The sequence below is a fragment of the Hypomesus transpacificus genome, chromosome 12 (genome assembly GCF_021917145.1).
Source record: "Hypomesus transpacificus isolate Combined female chromosome 12, fHypTra1, whole genome shotgun sequence".
Lineage (NCBI taxonomy): Eukaryota > Metazoa > Chordata > Actinopteri > Osmeriformes > Osmeridae > Hypomesus > Hypomesus transpacificus.
In genome coordinates, this window is record NC_061071.1 from 1,105,359 (window position 1) to 1,124,058 (window position 18,700).

An 18,700-nucleotide genomic window follows, 5' to 3' on the forward strand; every position below is an offset into this window, starting at 1 on the left:
GACTAGACTACACAGATATGCACTTTGATACACCGTTAACAGATATGCACTTTGATACACCGTTAACAGATATGCAGTTTGATACACCGTTAACAGATATGCAGTTTGAAACACCGTTAACAAATATGCAGTTTGATACACCGTTAACAGATATGCAGTTTGAGGGTAAACAGATATGCAGTTTGACTGCTGAAGATGAGGTAATTGTTTAAAATAGCAGATGTTCATATCTTTAATCTCTGATAAGCTGTGGTGTATTTCTCGCTGTTGTCTTTTGCCTGTACCATAACCTGAATGAATGGTTTGTGAATTTTTAGACAGAAATGAAAATTTTTCAAATAATATTATTATTGTTGCAAACACATATTTTAATAATAATGATGATAAAATGCAATAACAATAACTATAATAATGATAATAATAATTATTATTATGTTATCATTATTGTTGTTATTATTAATAATAATAATCAATTTAAATCATAAAAGTAACACGTAAATCATAATAATATTATAATTAAGTTGTATTTAAAAAAATAATTAATTTGTTTTCTCCTTTTTAACTCTTTTTACTGTCACTTTAATACATACTTTTCTTTTGCTTCTCTTGTTCAACTGTTCTACCATGTCTGTCTGTATGCTTGTCTGTCTGTCTGTGTGCCTGTCTGCCTGTGTGCCTGTCTGTCTGTGTGCCTGTCTGTCTGTCTGTGTGCCTGTGTGTCTGTCTGTGTGCCTGTGTGTCTGTCTGTGTGTGTGCCTGTCTGTCTGTCTGTGTGCGGCCAGGTCCAGCCAGCACTGGAGGGTTTGTGAGAAACGGTCCCTCTGGTCACCCTGCATCAGTGTCCTGCTGGAATGTTTACCCTGGCTGCCGCCCCACACACCAGGTGCACGCGGGGGGGGGGGCATTGTGTCCAGGAGACAGGGACACCAGTGGCCCCTGGGTCCCTCCTACAGAGGTCAGAGGGAGATAGGAATCTCTGCCAGCAGCTTCTCCAGTAGCTGAGCGTGACCCCAGGCCGCCCAGCTACAGCCAGGCCCAGCCCCCAGCACAAAGGGCCTCAGTAAAGAGACACCACCCCTGCAGCCCCTGTGCTGCTGCCCCTGTGCTGCTGCCCCTGTACTGCTGCCCCTGTGCTGCTGCTCCACCAGCACATGAACCAAATGATACCAGAGGTGTAGCTTTCCTCCACCCCCCAGCCTCTTCACTCTGAAAGAAGTCCTTTACACACCACACACAGAAGCTCGCTCTCTGATCAGCAATTACGCACTTTAGAGGTATTAAATCTAGCTGAGGAGGACGGTGCTCCCAGGGGACTGGTCCCTGAACACCACACATCTCCCTGGAGATGAAAGCACAGACCTGCCATTTGTTCACATTATTCATACATTTAAACGCGAGCTCAAGTTAAACAATTATCACAGCGTCCATTTCAGATGTGTTTGCTCACTGGGTCTTCTTTGCATGATGCATGTTTTACTACAGAGAATGTAGTTCTGTTTCAAACTTTTGATATGTCTCTTTTTGCGGATTGCTATATTTATAACTAACACAGGTTAAAAGTTGATTCATTTCTAAACTATAACATGGCACAACAGATTATGGCTCATTAATATACCATATTACTGATCCACTTAAATTCACTGTGTGCATTTCTCTATCTGTCTTTTAAAGTAATGTAGCTTGGCAAACTAGCGTCTCCTTGTTAATGTATGCTAATGTAACTAAAAACACTTAGTCTCTGTCTCGGTGGAATAGCAGCCATATAGACACGATCATGAGCATCTCTGTCCACTTCTGGGCTCCAAAAAACTAGATGCTGCCAGTTTGGTGCCCAAACAAAGGCTGCATCATGGATCCAAAGATGTCCCACATCCAGCCCAATGCTCACATCACACCATGGGGCTCAGAGTACTGCAGGATCACATTCACCCACCAGCACACATGAATGATCGACCAGTTAGAGAGCAGCACCAATATCCCCTTCTGGCCCTGATTTGACATCAGATCTCTATTGTAGACATCAGCACGTCTGGCAACAATATAATATGCTTGTTTGGCACATACTTCCCTCCAAAGTGAGTAACAGTGAGGAATCCAACCTGTGACCTCTTGATCAGCAGCCAGATGCTCTAACCACCATGCTAAATCCACAACGAAACATGAAACTACACTGATCACTTCAACCACAAGGTAACAGTTAATACTGACGGTCTGAAGAAAACACATTGTTACTACTCACCTCATCAGTTACAGATAATAATTAAAAGGCAGCTCTGCCACAGAAAGATAAACATTTGGCCTCTTCCTGGCTTCTGTAATGTGTAAAGTGTATAAAAGTACACCTGTAGTTTGGAGGTGTATGAAGAGGACAATGCGTTACATGTTCACAGTTCAGATTCACACTTAGGATGACAGCAGAGACGGGACCCACAGGTGAAAATGAACTGGCACAGGTAGCTCTAACGTTATGTCACCTCTGACATTACTTTGACGTCTCCACACAAAACCGGTGACTGTCGTTTCAGCAATCTAGAAACACACAGGTCCCACTTCTCCTGTAGAGGAGCCAAGCCTGAACGCCCCATGCAGAGGGGAGAGAACTGCTCCTTGGCAGGGCAGCGGCCCCGTGTTGACACCCAGGGCGGGAGCAGCTGAAGGACAGACAGAGAGAAGCTCTAGAAGAGGCAGAGAAGTGAAGTGACAGGAGACAGTTGCTCCGCATTGCGTCAGGCTACAGTGTCACACCTGTCACTCGTCAATCTTCAGCCATCAGCCAGCGAACACCTCGCTCACTCATATCACCAGCAGCTGCCAAACATGCCCTTAGTGGTGTCACACAGACACTGCCTCTGTCTAACTCTCCACATTCTGTCACTGGAGAGAGAGGGAAGAGAGGAGAGAGCTGAGAGAGCTGAGAGAGAGAGAGTGAGAGAGAGGGGAGGGAGAGAGAGGAGAGGGAGAGAGGCAACCGTGTATTTACATATGGAAAGGTCACAAACTGCCTGAAGGCACTGTGCTAATTAGAGAATGTGGGGGAAAAAACTCCAAAGATAAATTGAAAGACAGAAATGCAGACTTATCTAAGAGTATTAGCTTAATGAAAGTGGGGAGAAGGTGAACTGAAGAGGATGTGAGGGTTGAACCTTGAAAAGGACACGGTTTTTTGATATGAGCTCAGGAAAGCACAAAGACAATCAGAGTTTGTAATTATCTTCTTGATAATAGAATTAGATTTTATCTGTTAAAAACCCAGAATATTTTGTGAGGGTTTCCCTCCCAGTGTTGATAGCAGCTTCCCTTCATGTGTGAGTCCTGTGTTGCCTGCTTAGCCCAGCCAGGCCTCAACAGAGACATTGACCATATGATCATATTCAGATGACCGGGCGTATCTTAGCCAGATAAGCGAATCAACCTTTATAATTCAATGTGACAAGCTGACAGAGAAAATGAGTGTAACATTTTATACTTATATGAATTTTTGTGTCACATCGCCTTCTGTGCACTTGTTTGTCTCCGCGCCGCTAGCCAAGGGCAGCTCTGCTCCTATCCAGGGGTGGCTTCGCCCTCGCCCTGCTGAATCTCATGATTAATTTGGGATGCTCCCCTTAATTATCACCCCAAAGGAAGTGTAGATTTCCTGCCCCTGTGTTCCCTGGGAACAAAAACAAACCGAAAACGGAGTTAGGACCTGAGGGAGACAGACAGTGTCCAAAGTGACATTACAGGAGTGGCGGAGCGGGGGGTTTGGGCTGGACGGGGACCAGGGCGCACCCTCAGGATCGCCAGGCCTTTTAATCAGCGTCTGGAGAGGAAACAAGCTCCCTATTAGTCTCAGATCATTTGCTTTAACGCTGACAAAAAAAATCAAACCCAGAGCTTCGCATGGTGATGCCACCCGACGGTTGAAACAGTCCGTCCTCGCGCCAGGCCTTCTGCCGCCGCCGGCCGCGCCCTCATTAACGGATAGCTCTCTTACTTCCACTGAGATTGGCATATGATGGATGGGGGCAAAACTAAAATGTGATTTTCCAAGAGGATTGGACTAATTGGGTTGAATGGCGCCGGGCCTGGTCCGTGACAGCCAAGTGGAACGCTGGAAGGACGATCTGCAACAGCAGCTTGAGGAGCTCTCAGCCGACACGCTGCCAGGATGGTGGTGGTGGGGGGGGGGCAGAGACAAAGCGAGGGGGAGATGGCATGACCGTATGTGGCCCCGCAGGACCCTGGGGGGTCACACCAGCTCTGGCCCACCAAGGGGCAGCCTGCTGTGGGAGCGGCGCGACAGGGACCTGCCCTCCAGCCAGGTCTGGACCACAGCAGCCTCACACACTACAACACCAATTAGTCCTGCATGAGAACTACCTTGTTAGGGACGCAAATGAATTCTTTCTTGATGTGAACGATGTGAACTTGGGAACTATGTCCGTGACCGGCCAACGTACGATCGTGCTTGTGTCATCTCTCAACAAGTGCACGCAACAAAGCAGCTTTCAGAGTAAGAAAGAGGAGTCACTGATCCCAGCCTGTAATAGCCCAATGCTAACATACTAACATGCTACCTGTACAGTGTCCGAGCTTGTGTGAGAATCCAAAAGGCATACAGCTCTCTGACCTCACAGCTCTCTGGCCTCACAGCTCTCTGGCCTCACAGCTCTCTGGCCTCACAGCTCTCTGGCCTCACAGCTCTCTGGCCTCACAGCTCTCTCCTGTAACTGTGTTCAATCTTAAGACCATTAAAAGCACATCTGATCCTCTGGCTTCCTGGCTGTTTGAGCAGGACGGCCAAACCCACCGACGGACAATTGGACACTTTGTCTCCTCGGAAGGACAGAAAAAAAACGAGAATTCCCTTACAAAAGGACAAGAAGAGCGGGTGTAATTGGTATATTTGGAGGCCTCTTGTTTCAGGGTCGGTGTGGTCGCTGGTGAAATGTAGCCTGTAAGAGTAGAGGCCCAGTCCTGATGAGGAGACCTGCCCTCTCCCTCTCCCCCCCACCCCCACCCCGCCCGGCGGTGACACGGCGCAGCCTCCGTGGGACGTCTGGACGATGATAACAGCTTGATCGGGAGGTATAAGTAACAAATGAGATCAATTAAGGTGTCCGTGAGGGGCACCTGCTATGGCGTCTGGTTTCAGCCAGCCAGACCCTCATCTTTGTTTCCCTCTGCGGGATTCTATTTGCAACCTCATCACTTCCCCGGGCAACAATGGAGGGTCTTGTTCGCCTAATGGACAGAGCGCTGGCAGGCTGGGCTCCTCTCCTCCAGGCCCCTCAGTATCAGTACCTTGCCCTGCTCCACTTGGGGACCAGGGGCAAGCTAGCAGAAACCACCCCCCTTCTTTACCCCCCCCACTTTAACCTCACCCTTCAACTCCAGCTCTCCCACCAACACACACACTCCACTTTCAGGATCTCAACAGGCTTGGTTTGTAACAAATTTGTAACTCCAATTCCCTTTAACTGAGTGAAAGTGGGCCCAACAAGAGCCTGGTGGAAGGCTGCAATATTGAGAGGAGCAGATAGACCAGGCAGGGAGGAGGTGACCAGGCAGGGAGGAGGTGACCAGGCAGGGTGGAGGTGACAAGGCAGGGAGGAGGTGACCAGGCAGGGAGGAGGTGACCAGGCAGGGTGGAGGTGACCAGGCAGGGAGGAAGTGACCAGGCAGGGAGGAGGTGACCAAGCAGGGAGGAGGTGACCAGGCAGGGAGGAGGTGACCAGGCAGGGAGGAGGTGACCAGGCAGGGTGGAGGTGACCAAGCAGGGAGGAGGTGACCAGGCAGGGAGGAAGTGACCAGGCAGGGAGGAGGTGACCAGGCAGGGAGGAGGTGACCAGGCAGGGAGGAAGTGACCAGGCAGGGAGGAGGTGACCAGGCAGGGAGGAGGTGACCAAGCAGGGAGGAGGTGACCAGGCAGGGAGGAGGTGACCAGGCAGGGAGGAGGTGACCAGGCAGAGTGGAGGTTACCAGGCAGGGAGGAAGTGACCAGGCAGAGAGGAGGTGACCAGGCAGGGTGGAAATGACCAGGCAGGGAGGAGGTGACCAGGCAGGGAGGAGGTGACCAGGCAGGGTGGAGGTGACCAGGCAGGGTGGAGGTGACCAGGCAGGGTGGAGGTGACCAGGCAGGGTGGAAGTGACCAGGCAGTGTGGAGGTGACCAGGCAGGGTGGAGATGACCAGGCAGGGAGGAGGTGACCAGGCAGGGAGGAGGTGACCAGGCAGGGAGGAGATGACCAGGCAGGGTGGAGGTGACCAAGCAGGGAGGAGGTGACATCCAGTTGTGTTTGTGTGTTGTTCCATAGGTCTGCTGAAGACTTAAACAGGGAAAGGAGGATGGCGGGTTGAAGGAGAGGTCCTAAACTGTTGATTTTCTACCAGTTTCACCTCTGAAATATCATTAGGCCTGTTTCTGTTTGTCTGAGTCTCACCCAGCACACGTGGATCTGAGTGGGTCTGTCTGTCTCGGCCCAGCCCCCAAGGACCTCTTCCCTCCCAGGACACCAATTGGCAGACGGCTCCAAAAGAAGCAAGTCTGCAGATTCTTTTCAAAGCGTTGTGTTTTGCTAGCTGGTGATGGAGAGGGTAGATAACCAGGAGGAGGTCTATACAAAATCACTCGTTGAAGAGAACGGACAATTATCCTGAGTTACAGAGCCTCGTGACAACAACCATCACACTAGACCACCGGACGCTTGAATCGGCTTGATGAATGATGGGGATGTTCACACACACACACACACACACACACACATCCTCCGCCGAACTCAGTCCAGCCGAGCGGTTAGACAGGGTTGTTTGCTGTAACCTTGTAATCAAGCCAGCTAGGATGACAGCTTACTATTACCTCATGATAACAAGCCCACCGCAATTTAGGGGCTTAAAAAGGCCCTCCCCTCGCTCCCTTACAACCCCCCCACCCCTCCCCCCCCTCGCCCCTGCCCCCCCCAGTGGAGACGGGGCCTCTCGGACTGAGAGAGCAGCAGGGCTGTTATCTTTGTCCCTAATTTGTTTTCAAGAACTGTGATTTCCATTTCAGTCAGATTACACCTTTTAATGTTTTGCGGGGAGAGAGAGAGAGAAGTGGACAAGCGCCGGACATGAATATTCCTCGTCTGTGGTGAGGGGGAGAGGGAGGGGAGAGAGACGGGGAGGGAGAGACGGAGGGGTGTGTTGGGGGATTTCAAACGGTGCCATTTCCAAGTCCTTAAGTGGAGAGGATTACAATTACAATTAAAAAATCAAAAGACCTGCGTGTCCGTTTAAGGAAAGCTCATAACCCTTTGTGTCTTTCGAGCTACGCAGCCAGACAGAGGGGCATGCAGAGAGGCAGGCAGAGAGGCAGGCAGAGAGGCAGTCAGAGAGGCAGGTAGAGAGGCAGTCAGAGAGGCAGTCAGAGAGGCAGTCAGAGAGGCAGGTAGAGAGGCAGGCAGAGAGGCAGGTAAAGAGGCAGTCAGAGAGGCAGTCAGAGAGGCAGGTAGAGAGGTGGGCAGAGAGGCAGGTAAAGAGGCAGGCAGAGAGGCAGGTAGAGAGACAGGCAGAGAGGCAGGCAGAGAGGCAGGTAAAGAGGCAGTCAGAGAGGCAGTCAGAGAGGCAGGCAGAGAGGCAGTCAGAGAGGCAGTCAGAGAGGCAGGTAGAGAGGCAGGCAGAGAGGCAGTCAGAGAGGCAGGTAGAGAGGCAGGCAGAGAGGCAGGTAGAGAGGCAGGCAGAGAGGCAGGTAGAGAGGTGGGCAGAGAGGCAGGTAAAGAGGCAGGCAGAGAGGCAGGTAGAGGCAGGCAGAGAGGCAGGTAGAGAGGCAGTCAGAGAGGCAGTCAGAGAGGCAGGCAGAGAGGCAGGCAGAGAGGCAGGTAGAGAAGCAGGCAGAGAGGCGGGTAGAGGGGTAGGCAGAGAGGCAGGTAGAGAGGCAGGTAGAGGAGGCAGATAGAGAGGCAGGTAGAGTCAGGCAGAGAGGCAGATAGAGAGGCAGGTAGAGGGGTACATTTACATTTACATTTAGTCAATTAGCAGACGCTCTTATCCAGAGCGAATTACAGTAAGTACAGGGACATTCCCCCAAGGCAAGTAGGGTGAAGTGCCTTGCCAAGGACACAACATCATGTGGCATGGCGGGGAATCGATCCGGCAACCTTCTGATTACTAGCCATCTGACTCCCAGTAGGCAGAGAGGCAGAGAGGCAGTTAGAGAGGCAGGTAGAGAGGCAGGTAGAGGCAGGCAAATAAGCAGGTAGAGAGGCAGGCAAATAGGCAGGCAGAGAGGCAGGTAGAGGCAGGTAGAAAGGCAGGCAAATAGGAAGGCAGAGGCGGGAAGAGGCAGGCAGAGGTTTGAGGCAGGTAGGGTTTCAGAGGGAGCCTGGGGCCCGTGGGGGGCCTAGGGGCAGGTAGGTGTATGTCATCTGGCAGTAGGTAAAAGACAAACCAGGGCCTGAGTACCTAACTTAAAACTGAGTACCTTGTCTGTTTTTCCCCGTTTGAAGAATAAACCTTTTTTTTTTTTTATATACTATGACTGGCTACCTCTGCCATGTTGGGTCCTACCCCCCCCCCCCCCCCCCCCCCCCCCCCCCCCACACCGTAACGTTTGCTCCATGAATTGCACCAAGACGTCCGAAAATCAACATAATGTGTGCTACTTTACTGAAGTGATTATTAATTATTAGCTGCCTTCATAAACCCCACGAGCCTCGTGGTGAATGTCGTCTGTACAATACCTCCTGATGGACTGGGATCACCTCACAAACGAACAGAAATTAACTTGTGAGAAGATAATACAACAAGCAGTTCTCAGTCTATCAGCCCTGGTAATTACTGAGGTGCAGGAGGAGGGCTGAGGCAGTGGGGCTGAGGCAGTGTGGCTGAGGCAGTGTGGCTGAGGCAGTGTGGCTGAGGCAGTGTGGCTGAGACAGTGTGGCTGAGGCAGTGTGGCTGAGGCAGTGTGGCTGAGGCAGTGTGGCTGAGGCAGTGTGGCTGAGACAGTGTGGCTGAGCCAGTGTGGCTGAGGCAGTGTGGCTGAGGCAGTGTGGCTGAGACAGTGTGGCTGAGACAGTGTAGCTGAGGCAGTGTGGCTGAGGCAGTGTGGCTGAGGCAGTGTGGCTGAGACAGTGTGGCTGAGGCAGTATGGCTGAGGCAGTGCTTGGCAACACTGGGAGGAGGGAAACCTGTGAAATTGCAGGACCGGGTGCAACCCTTATCTCATCAGTAGCCTTTGTGTGAAGACGTATTCAAATTGCAAGTCAGCATTTCAAGCGGGCAGGCGGGCGGGGGTATCTAAAACTTACCAAACTCAGTCACCCTGATAGCCAACCCCCTACAGTCAGATATAAGGTCTACCTTCCTGGATGAAAGTCGACATTTGATTTGATTAATTTTAAGAAATACATAATCGGTGTAAGTCAGTACAAAAAACAAAATGTATATCATTAAACTCTGGTTGTAAAAGAGTGGTCATGGCAACAGTTAGTTATATCAGTTACCTCCATATGGGATTACATCATGTCAGTATCAGAAGGATGTGTGTGTCTGTGTGAATGTGTGTGTCTGTGTGGGCTGAATTTAATAAAACATATGGACATTTCACAAAAGGTTACCCAGAGTAAATTGGGTTGAAAGACATTCTGTTGTGTGGAGGAGGTTTCCAGATCTTTCCAGTCCACTGATAACAGACTCACACCTTATAACCTCTCCTAGCACACAGGGTCTGTGTTATAACCTCTCCTAGCACACAGGGTCTGTGTTATAACCTCTCCTAGCATTCAGGGTCTGTGTTATAAGCTAAACTAGCATACAGGGTCTGTTTTATAACCTCTCCTAGCATACAGGGTCTGTGTTATAACCTCTCCTAGCATACAGGGTCTGTGTTATAACCTCTCCTAGCATACAGGGTCTGTAACACATTGTTTGTACATACAAAATAACAACTGTACTACGTCCAATAATATCTCAATTCCTCAACTACAGTCCAACAATAATGTATGGATGTGTGCAGCATGTTCCCTAGTTAGTGAGTAGCTAAATAGGTGGTTTTCATAGACATGTTGCTTTTCAAAACCACATTAATAATAAAAATTATAACAATATAAAAAATAACTACTAACTATTATAATAAATGTACACTATTCTAAAGATACACTATTATAACAACATAGTTTAACCATATACTTTTACAGTGTAACTATGAAATATTATATCTATATCATTGTGTAAGTATGTATTTTTACAACAACATATTATTATGACTATATACTATTATTAGTATATACTGTTATAACTATATACTATTCAGTTCATTTTACATGTAGTTCGTGTGATGCGGTCCAGTCTGCCATGCTCTCTGACTCCACCAGGTTATTACCATGGCTTACAGCGCCATCTAGTGGTCACAAGAGGGTACCTCAGACTCCTGAAGAGTTTGTCCTCTGGCTTGAATGGGATGATCTATATAATTGTGTTTATATAAACTTTGTTTGAATAACAGAACAGAACAGTTTGAACCTCGATCATCTGATTAATTTTGACTTTATTGAACACCCTGTGCTAGCTGACTATGGAGTAAAACAAGTGAAGTTTTGCCATTTGTCATCATTGATATTAAAAGTAGTTTGAACCCAGTTGTAGTATTAAAAACCCAGGGGGCGGGGGGACAGGGGGCAGACGGAGGGGCGTGGGGGGGAGGGGTGTGGGGGGGAGGTGCTTGGGGGGGAGGGGTGTGGGGGGGAGGTGCTTGGGGGGGAGGGGCGTGGGGGGGAGGGGTGTGGGGGTGTGGGTGGGAGGGGTGTGGGGGGTGCTCTGATGAGGGTTGATTGAAGCTTTGTCACACAGATGCAGAGAGGAACAACAGCAGTCCTGAGGAGTACTCACCCCTTTGATGTGCTGCTGGTTCAGCACCTGCAGCTTTGATAGTGAAGGTCACGTCCCCAGGAAGAGCCGGGGGCGGCTCCTCCTCATGCTGAGGACCACCAGGAGCCTCTGGACTGGACACCATCAATATTCATAAGCCGACTCTGGAGTGTTTGGTTGAAAGAGACTCGGTTTCTCAGCTTGTCAGACCTCTCTCCTGTCCTCTGGTGAACCGACTGGACAAGACTGCCTGCCTTAATGTTGGAGCAGAGAAGTGTGTGGGTGGGAACATGTTCTGTGTGTACAGTATGTTGGGCGAGTGGGATCTCATTTCAGGTTGAAATGACAAAGACACAACAGAACATGACTTAACAGAACAATGTTTTAAGACTTATTGACCAGGTGCCAGTTTAACTCACTCTGGAAAACAGGAAGGATCTGAACACAACAGCAGGTGCTTGATGAGGTTCAGCTGAGAGGCTGGAAGAGGGCTCAGATCTATATGGATCCTTTGGAGAAGACAGATACAGCTTTTTGAGGAGATTCATTCTTTCACTGGTACAAGACCCTCTTTTCAGTGTTGTGAGTGATGGATCCTCACTATATACAACCCTGACACTTGTCCAGGCAGTGGCTGAGGATGTCAATACCAGCACATCTCCTGCTTTGTTCTGCTGGACTGCAGAAGGACATGGTTAGAAGAATCAATCACCTGAGATGATGCTGAGGTGGGGGTCACCTGCAGGATCTGGGGGGAGGGGGGGGGGAGAATGGGGATTAGGTTAGTTTTTTTTTTAAAGTGTTCAGGTATCTATGTAATCTCTATCAAGGTACTGGTCCTAATCCTGATTCTGGTACCAGTCCTGGCTCTGACCCTGGACTTGGTTACGGTCTCCTGAGATAAAAGTAGAGAGAGGCAGAGAGCTGGTAGGAGGGGTACCCCCATAACCCCAGTATGTCAGGAGGACACTGATGCAGCAGGGGGCTGAGGTGTTAGCATGTTAGCATGTTAGCATGTTAGCATGTTGGCTTCAGGAGGGATGAGATCATGAACAGACTCCTAAAGCCCTGCTTGTACCTGGTCAGGGATGACGTTTACCTGATAACACACGCTGATAACCTACACTCTCAACACACACTCTCAACACTCTTAATCCTGTTCGGTTTTCTGAGGCGGAACGTAAACCTTCCTTTTACTCTTACTGTGGATGGAAGTATGTTAACCATGCCTCCATCTCCTTCACTGTCTCTCTGTATCAGTCTCCATCTCCCTCTTTCTCTCTTCTCTCTCACGTTCTCATTCTCTTTCCCTTTATCTGTTTTTCTGTCCTGTATTCTCCTTCAAACCATCTCTATTAATAACCCCTCCTCTCTTCCTCTCTTTCTGTTCTCTTATCTCTCCTCATCCTCAACCAATCGATGAGGCCTCACTGGCCCCAGGATGCTCATCACTGAGACTGCTCAGCAAAGAGGGGGGGGGAGGAAGGGGGAAGGGAGGTTGTGGGGGCAAAAGGAGAAGGAGAGAGACAGGAGGGCAGGAATGGTGGAAGAGGGAGAGAGGAAAGAGAGAGAAAAGAGAGGTTGCCACAGAATAATAATGCTAGGTCCCTGAATGTTGTATTCAACTGTAGTGATACGCACACACAAACACACACACCTCCGGGAGAAAGCTGACCAACTGCAAGTAGCAGTGTGGTCAGAACCGGGATATTTACACCCCCTTACCACCCTGACATTAAAACAGGTATAGTAATGGCTACTTTTTAAACATGAGTATCTTTACTTCTACTTGACTGGAGGATGTGGGTACTGTTGCCATCACTGTTGACGTGAAGAGACATGTCAAGATAGACTCACCGGGGGTCTAGTTCCGGTTCCTGTTCAATGTGTGTGTGTTTGTGTGTGGGTATGTGAGCCTGTGCTGGTGCTGCGTCTGGTCCGGTGTGTGTGTGTGTGTGTGTGTGAGCAGCACCAGGCCCCCTCAGGAGAGGCTGATCCTCTTAATGAGGAACCTGGAACCCTGCTAGCACCCTGGAACTCCAAACCAGCGGCACACAGGCCTGGATCCAGCTGGCAGCACCTTTCAGAACCCTCCGCGCACAACGGATTATCCCTCTCAGCGCTCGCTCTCCTTCAACTCCCAGAATGCACCACTAGGGATTGGCTGCCTCGGACTCTCCTCAGCTCTTTCTGAGGCAGAGAGCCTCTACACACACACACACACACACGCTCCAACACACAGCATTCCACACTGACTACCTGCTGAAACACACCCAGGCAAAGCGGGCTAGCTCAGAGGGCTTCCTGTGTGACCAGAGGGAGAGTGAGGGTTAAGTCTACTGGCTCACAGCTAAGTCATGCTCAGAGGGAACAGCATCCAGCTAATTGAATCCCTACAGTTCCTGGTGACACACAAACACATGAGGTCTATCAGTCACGGCGTTTAAAACGCAACACCAGGACGGATTCACCCTATCTAGTCATCTGTCTGTCCACCTCCCTGCAGTCAGAGATCCCCGACGCCTCCTGGTGGCCAGTGAGGGGAGTGCTACAGGATGAAGGGTCCAGCAGCGTTGACACCTGGAGACCCCATGTGACCTGGCAGCCCTCTCGATGTACTGCTCTGGTCTCCCTGATCCCAACACCCTAATCCCTGCTGCTCCCTGCTGTTAACAGCATCATCCCTACTATTATAGGATGGACCTGCGCCAGAGCCCGTCTACAGAGAGCCTGTTGACTCCCTATTAAGCCCCATTGTACCGAATTGTGCTGCAGTTCCACCAGAGTTCCACTGGGGGTGATCGCGAGCGAGTGCATGTTGAATGGGAGTCTATGGAGCTTAACTGCAAAAATTGTCTCTTTCGCCTGATTGTCGTTGAGAAATCTCAGATTTGATTGTAGTTTTTGCATGTTCAACATGGATTATGGGTCGAAAGTTGAATGAACGAGTACTTATGTCCTTTCAATTTCTTACAGGGTGAGTCGTTGTTGCCCATAACACGCTAGCATTCTGCTAATGAATGCTGATTGGTTAGTGAAGGACTGACTACGACCAGAGATCCCGCTTGATGGCATCCGAAGCGGAACCAGAATGTCAGAGCATTAGCAACATTAGCAACAACATTAGCAACAACATTAGCAAGCCCAAACTCTTTCTAGCATGTGTATTGACAGGGAGAGCCTAACCTGTCAGCTGTGTTGTCGATGCCTCAAGAGAGAAAAGGAAGTTACCAGAGCTTGCCGTAAAGCAGTATCTCTGTAAATCTGACACCCAGCAGTGTGTATTTTTTTGCCCTCCCTTTCGAATTCAACATTTCAAATTACTAAACCAAAAATTATATATATTTTGAGGGGTATAGCTCCATAGACCTCCATTCATTCTGCACTCACCAGCTCCCTCATATGGAACTAGAGTGGAACTGCAACAAGTTTAGAACCCGGAAGTTTCCAGAGTGTCAGTTCTCCCCAATTAGACATTCTCTTCCTGCGCTCATCAGCTACAGGAAATCAACAAGGTTCAGGAGAGCTGAACAGGAAGCTCATGTGCTGCCCCCCCAGATCCTCGATTAGCAGACTTAGTTTGTCTTTCACCTTCTGGAGGTTTGTATCACCTAGCAGATGAGGTGAACGTGTACCGCATGAAGATGATCACACGCCGTCTGGGAGTCAGATGGCTGAGCGGTGAGGGAGTCGGGCTAGTAATCAGAAGGTTGCCGGATCGATTCCCGCCGTGCCAAATGACGTTGTGTCCTTGGGCAAGGCACTTCACCCTACTTGCCTCGGGGGGAATGTCCCTGTACTTACTGTAAGTCGTTCTGGATAAGATTGTCTGCTAAATGACTAAATGTAAATGTCGTGGATTTTAGTTCTATAATTTTTTCTTTCAAATCAAACATCCTAACATCTCAGCTGACTCCAGCATCCTCTACGGTTATCATATGGATTTCATAGGAATGATAATAAATCTGTCTCTGTGTTCTTCCCATGCTTGTGATCTTCCTGTGAGCATGACAAGCAGGTACTACTGAGGGACTCAAGCTGAGACGGTCCACTGCTCATGTTCCTCCCTGCTCCTCCCTGTTCCTCCCTGCTCCTCCCTGTTCCTCCCTGCTCCTCCCTGCTCCTCCCTGTTCCTCCCTGCTCCTCCCTGCTCCTCCCTGCTCCTCCCTGCTCCTCCCTGCTCTTATGTCCACCTCCACGGATGGCCCTGGCTTGAACTCTCCATCCTCTCTTTCTCTCTCCATGTCTCTCTCTCTTCTTGGCATCCGAACACAGACGGCATCACAGGCACCATGCCCCCCCTGTCCCAGTCTCTGCTGAGCTGTTTGTCACAGACGGCATCACAGGCACCATGCCCCCCCTGTCCCATTCTCTGCTGAGCTGTTTGTTTGGGCTGAGGCTGGTATTCCATCGACCACGCTCACTATCAACACACAATTATCTGGGTTAATCATGTGGAACAGTGTTGAATTCACCTGGGGCTCAGGGACTAATGACATTCTAGTCTGGCCTGCTTTAGTGAAATGGCCTAGCACCTGCAGCAGGAACAGGGAGATTGCTAAAGAAAATTTGGTCTCATTCCCTCCCCCTCCCTCCCCCTCCCTCCCCCTTTATCTTCCTCCCTCCCACCTGCCCCCATCTCCCCTCCCACTCCTTCTCCCCCCCTCTCTCCCCATTCACCATACTACCTGCAACAGGAACACAGGGACAGAGAGAGGGGGGGAACACCACCTCCTACCTGCAACAGGAACACCACCTCCTACCTGCAACAGGAACACCACCTCCTACAAAAGGAACATAGGGAGATAGAGAGGGGGATAGAGCTGAAAGAAAGGCAGAGGGAGAGCAGAGGTAGAGGGAAAGCAGAGGTAGAAGAGGCAGAGCGAGAGCAGAGGTAGAGGGAGAGGAGGCAGAGGTAGAGGAGGCAGAGGTAGAGGAGGCAGAGGAGGCAGAGGGAGAGCAGAGGCAGAGGTAGAGGAGGCAGAGGGAGAGCAGAGGTAGAGGAGGCAGAGGGAGAGCAGAGGTAGAGGGAGAGGAGGCAGAGGTAGAGGAGGCAGAGGTAGAGGAGGCAGAGGGAGAGCAGAGGTAGAAGAGGCAGAGCGAGAGCAGAGGTAGAGGGAGAGGAGGCAGAGGTAGAGGAGGCAGAGGTAGAGGAGGCAGAGGAGGCAGAGGGAGAGCAGAGGCAGAGGTAGAGGAGGCAGAGGGAGAGCAGAGGTAGAGGAGGCAGAGGGAGAGCAGAGGTAGAGGAGGCAGAGGGAGAGCAGAGGTAGAGGGAGGGCAGAGGAGGCAGAGGGAGAGCAGAGGTAGAGGGAGAGCAGAGGTAGAGGGAGAGCAGAGGTAGAGGGAGAGGAGGCAGAGGTAGAGGAGGCAGTGGTAGAGTATCTGTGTGTTTCAGGGCAGACAGTGATTCGTCTTCTCACTGTATAATTACAGAATGATTGACACCTTGCAGGCTGGCCGCTCTCTCTCCCCCCCCTTCTGTCTGTGCACACACACACAAAGTCACCAATCACACCATGCTATGAAGTCATTCCAACAAACCACAGGAAGTAAAACTCAGTGCTCACAATTATATATCAATAGCAACATGCGTTTCCCATCACTGATGTCATTCATGTGTGAAATAGGTGTCCCACTGTAAGAGCTGTCTTTCTTCTAGCTGACATGTACACAGCTAACACCTCCATCTCCTGGTCACACTGACTTTCTAATAAGTTGATGTGTTCTGTCTGCTACATGTGTTGTGTGAATAAAGTTTGATTTGATTGAATTATGTGACTGATCCGGGGGAGGGGCGGGGGGCCGAGGGGGGCGGGGGGGCCTGGGAGGCTGAAGCAGTTTGTACTTCTTGAACACTTTGCTGTCTCAGGGTCAGGTCAAGTCAGAGGTCAGGTCAGAGGTCACGAGCAGAGTTCTGGGTAGCAGCCTGATTTACCCGTTTGATCCTCCTTCTGAACTTTCTATACAAGCTGTTTCAACGTTGCTTTGCGTCAAAGTGTCTGCTAGCTGAATGAAATGATCAACTGATCAGGTACTGTAGTTCACCCTCACTTAGGATTTCATAATGTTTAATATAAATCATCACACCCGCACAATGCTAAATTAATCCAGTTTTTGTAATGTAGGAAAGCCCTCACAGAGACAGACACGTTACCGTCATGGAGAAGATCCAAACCAAACCATTCTCAAACAGATCATTGAAAAACGTCAGAAGAAAATAATCAAATTTAGAGCTTAAAATGTCTCAGTCCAACCAGAGCGTTCCTACTGCAGAGTCTATGACATGGTTTAATAGTCGCATATAATTCATAAAACGTCCCTGAAGGCTTGTCTAATCTTCTCTTTTTTCCTGCTTAATAGGAGATAATACAAGTGTGTGTCCTGATAAATCAATACGCAACAGCAGCTTTAGCTTTGATAATTAATACTGACGGTGACGATGACAGTGGAAATAGATTAGTGATTTGGCAGCACAGGTTCCCCCTTCCTTTCCTTCCTTCTCTTCCTTTAGTCTCTATCTCTCTCTCCTCTATGTCCTTTATCTCCCTCTCCTCTCTCTCTCCCTCCCCCTGTCCCTCTCCTCTCTCCCTCTCTCCCTTTCCTCTCTCCCCTCCCTCCCTCTCTTCTCCCTCTCTTCTCTTCCTTTGGTCTCCTCCCTCTCCTCTCCCTCTCTCCCTCTCTTCTCTTCCTTTAGTCTCCTCCCTCCCTCTCCTCTCCCCCTCTCCCTCTCCCTCTCTCCCTTTCCTCTCCTCTCTCCTCTCCCCCTCTCCTTCTCTTCCTTTAGTCTCCTCTCTCCCTCTCTCCCTTTCCTCTCTCCCTCCCTCCCTGTCCTCTCCCTCTTCCTTTAGTCTCCTCCCTCTCCTCTCTTCCTCTCCCTGTCTTCTCTTCCTTTAGTCTCCTCTCTCCCTCTCTCCCTTTCCTCCCTCTCCTCTCCCCCTCTCCCTGTCCTCTCCCTCTTCCTTTAGACTCCTCCCTCTCCTCTCTTCCTCTCCCTGTCTTCTCTTCCTTTAGTCTCCTCTCTCCCTTTCCTCCCTCTCCTCTCTCCCTCTCCCTCTCTTCTCTTCCTTTAGTCTCCTCTCTCCCTCTCCTCTCTTCCAATGCCCAGTTGCACCCAGTTTCCGCATTCCAACTAACTCATCTAATTTTTTCAACAGTGTTAATTCTTGGAGTAAAGCCTGTTATCTCATCACAGCGCCTCCATGGGATTTGACTGCCTGACATCTGTATTCATTTACCTCGAAATTAGTCTTGACACATATTTAATGAAAAAACACTTAGAACAGTGGAGATTAGAAGTCATGCCAAATATTTCATCTATTTCGTTTTGGATGTGTGGATTAATCACATTCTTTCTGACATCTATGTCATCCTTCCTATACTGCAGAACGTATCATATCTACAAGGTACTGTACGTCATCTTGATGTTTGTTATATAGAAGGTATGAGTCTTATTGGTTCACATCTATTACCAGTCACAAACCAAACACTGCATCTAGTGTTTAGGAGGTAATCCCAGCTGAACATTGGGAATATGAGCAAGACATGCCACTTCTAGCAGGTTAAGTGGCGGTGTCTTACTCACAAAACCATGTGACCTGTACAAAATACCAAGACAGGAAGTGAGGAGAGCAGGCAGGAAGTAAACCCATGCTAAACCTCACCAGCTAACGAATAAGAATGGTGTTATTACTGCTTATCGACAACCATCTAACTTTCCACAGTCTCTCCACCCACACCTCCCTCCCCCTCTCCCCTCATAGTACGAGTGCTGATAATTCCCTGTTTGAAAAAATACAGATGAAAGCATTCATGGATGAAACAACCTAGGATCTAATCTCACCCCTCTCCTCCGCTCCTCTCTTCCTCTTCTCCTC

At 49.6% G+C, this 18,700-nt stretch overlaps 1 long non-coding RNA gene across 1 annotated transcript; it reads right to left on the reverse strand.

Moving 5' to 3' along the window:
- Positions 1 to 10,853: 10,853 nt before the first annotated feature.
- LOC124474976 lies at positions 10,854 to 18,700 on the reverse strand. The gene is made up of 4 exons (XR_006956866.1): positions 18,667 to 18,700; positions 11,539 to 11,574; positions 11,246 to 11,335; positions 10,854 to 11,080 (listed from the first exon to the last, which is right to left on the reverse strand). It is a non-coding gene; the product is annotated as an uncharacterized LOC124474976 (long non-coding RNA).